A 3,261-nucleotide genomic window follows, 5' to 3' on the forward strand; every position below is an offset into this window, starting at 1 on the left:
TAGTGAGAAGTTGTTCTTTGTAATTGTAATAGAAAAAAGCATAAATCAGTTTGATTTGCCAGAAGAATTACATTAGACGTTAGAAAAATCTTTCTAAATATAATCATAGTAAAGCACCCAAAGAGACCAGGTGGATGTTTTGTGGAATATCCTTCACTATAGGTTTTCAGAGAACAGGTTAGAAAAATTTCTAACAATCTTTAAGTTCTTAGAAAATTATTTAAGAGATTGTTTAAATCTATTTAGTTGATATTGCTCCACTGCAGAAAATTTGATTTTATGGATCCTTGAGGTCTTTTTCATCCTTATTTGTTGTACAATTTCTACAACTGGGATTTCTGTCACATCCATTTCACCATCTGCCTTCATTAGGCATTTTGGAAACCAATCTCAAGCTCTTTCAGTTAATATTTTTACATCAGGAAGGCTTAGAATAACCATTTAGGCTGTCACCTGTGTCCCCACCAGGGGCAGAGTGCCTTCATAGTGATCCATCCAGCCTCACGATCCAGAGTTTGCCTGTTGGCTGGATCCAACGCTACTGCAGCACGTTGTGGGTCCAGATCTACTGGGGCACCACATCCACTCTATAGTCATCTTTAAAAAAAATTAACAGTTATGGCCTTACTGCCCCTGTGCACCTGCCCTGGGACCTCTCCTACCTGGCCCAGCACGTGACTCCATCTCAGTTCAGGGCCATCAGTCCCTGCCCCAGAAATGCCACAGCAGTGCCTGCCCGTAGCCCTGTTCCGAAATTGTTGTTTGGGTCTCCTGGACTGCCCTTGAAGCTGGGCTGTCTGTAGGACCCGTTGCCGTTACTACCACCCTGCTCTGCTCACCCAGCACTGGTGCCACAGGCTTGTGCCCTGTCGGCACTCTGGCTGCTCTCGGCTCCCCATCCCCAAAGAAGCAGCCAACACTCGGGCAAGGGTAGAGGGGTTCATAATAGCCCCCCCCCCCCGAAAGGGGATTGGGGTTTACCAGGGGTCAGCAAGGGTCAGCTGCTCCCTTAGGGATAGGGAGCCAGGAGCTGAGCATGGTAACACTGCCAGCAGGGCAGGGGCCTCACCAGCCAGGGCCTGACCCACCATATCCAAGCAAGGCAGGGCCAGTAGCCACATTCAGCCAAGAGTCCAGATACTCAGGCAAGTCTAAGGTGATGAGGCAGGTCCAAGGTCAAGTGGTGATGTCAATCCACAAATCAGGATCAGGTATAGTGACAGCAGCCATGACCAGACACTGCCCATTGATCACTGAGCAGGTTCATAGGGACAAGTCAGGTCTGAGGTCAAGCTAGGAAGTTAAGCCACAGGTCAGGGTCTAGATTGTTAGGTCCATGGCCAGGCATGGCTGTGATTAAGCTAGAGGCCAGTACTCTTACAACATAGCACAGGCAGGGAATAAGAGCTTGGGGCTGAGCCTAAATAGAAGTATGGGGTGGGAGCTCCAGGTGAGGCTAGTCAGGGACATTAAGGCCCATTAGTGCCCTCAAGGCTCCAGCTATGGCCTCCTCTCCCTGTGTGTCCTCACAGCTTACCAAGGCCTGGGTTTTAAGAGGTACTTGCTGTGGAAAGCTCTGATCTTGGCTTGAGCATGTGCACTTTCTCCTGGTTCTCAGGAGCACTCCTCAGGTCTGTAGTTCTGCCCATCACTGAGAGTGTAAAGCTTTCCACAGCTTAGTTTAGAGTCCAAAATTCACCTTACTTGGAGCTCTGGTTGCTCTTGCACCACAACTGCAGATGGGGGAGTGGGCTGGAGGTGAAAGGAGTCTGGGTGATGAGGCTTCAGGAGGGAGACGCAAAAGTCTGGGTGACTCTTCAGGCCTTGCTCCTTGTTGTTTGGATTTCCTGGACCCACCTGGGATCTGGTTTGTAACCTTGTCATGCCTGATGATCACTGGACTGTCAATAGGACCTGTTGCCATCACCATCCTCCTCTGCTGGCCTGCTGACAGTGCCATGGGATTGCATCCTGTCAGTGCGGGCACTGCCTGGCCAGCACTGTGGCCACCCTTGGCTCTCAGGTTGCCCTCCCTGGGGAAGCAGCTCTGCTCTTGCTGCTCCCTGACACTAGCCCTTTTTGCCTCTTGTGAAAAGACTGGCATGCGAGGTAGGGATCCATCCTCATGGATACCTCCATGATACAATCTTTGTTCCAGCAAAACGCTTAAGCACATGACTAAACTTTGAGTGTTGAAAATCCATTTACTGGTCCAATCCAAAATGGCTGGAATATTTGTTGCTACAAGGACTTGCAGCTTCAATAATGTCTATAAAGAACTTCTAAACTTTTTTAGATGCATGCATTTAGATGCAGATTTTTTTTTGTTATTATTTCTTGCTGCATTTGGAAATAAATGTAAGCAAAATAGAAAATATAAGAAGAACAAATTTCAAAAATATTTAAAAATGCATTCTGGGTTAGATATGCAAATTAGTCATTTGTAAATGAGCTTTTTGATACTGTACTGGTAGATGGATCCATACATCCTTCCTTGTGAGAACTGAAGCACAATGCTTGTGGCATATTTAAATACTGCTATCTGCAAAAGAGCTATTGTTTGAGTACCAAAAAATTTATTCAGTTTAGCTTTGAATACAATATATTGTATAACAAAATCTAGTAAGATCTAGTAAACCACCAAAGCCAGGCAAAGCAGAGCAGTGATAAATGTAGAATTGTCCATTTGCAAATGTTTGGGACCTTTCTGTGCTTCTCCAGCTAATGATGTTACTGTGTGCTGCTTGAAGCTTTTTTTCAAAAGCTTCAGGATTAATTTGCTATCAAAATGGATGACAAGCATTCACACACCAAATAATGATACTTTTAATTCATAATTTATCATGTTATGTGATGTCATTAATTAAATAAAGCTATATTAATTCTGAGTGAGCACATCCTTTCAGTGAATAGCAATCAGTTCCCACATGACTGTGCTCTCTCCAAAAGGGGATGGGGGGGAGAGGGGGAAAGGGGGTGGACTAATTCTTCCTTAAGAAAAAAATAATGTTTCCCTAGTATTTGCAAAACCCGGTGAGGGAGTTTGCAGGAAGAAATGTACAGAATGATAAACTTAATACAATCAATGCAAAAATGAGAAAGGTGCAAAACAGTTTAAAATGTGTATTTAAAACCTAGAAATAAATCTGATGTCACTTTTCAGTCTTCCTTATTCAAGCAGGATGACATTTGTAGTCAGGGAGTTTAGTTCCAGCAGGGATGGAATAAAAATTGAGGGCCAGATTGAACTTCTCTTTTCTG

The sequence above is a fragment of the Apteryx mantelli genome, chromosome 2 (genome assembly GCF_036417845.1).
Source record: "Apteryx mantelli isolate bAptMan1 chromosome 2, bAptMan1.hap1, whole genome shotgun sequence".
NCBI classification, from domain to species: Eukaryota; Metazoa; Chordata; class Aves; order Apterygiformes; family Apterygidae; genus Apteryx; species Apteryx mantelli.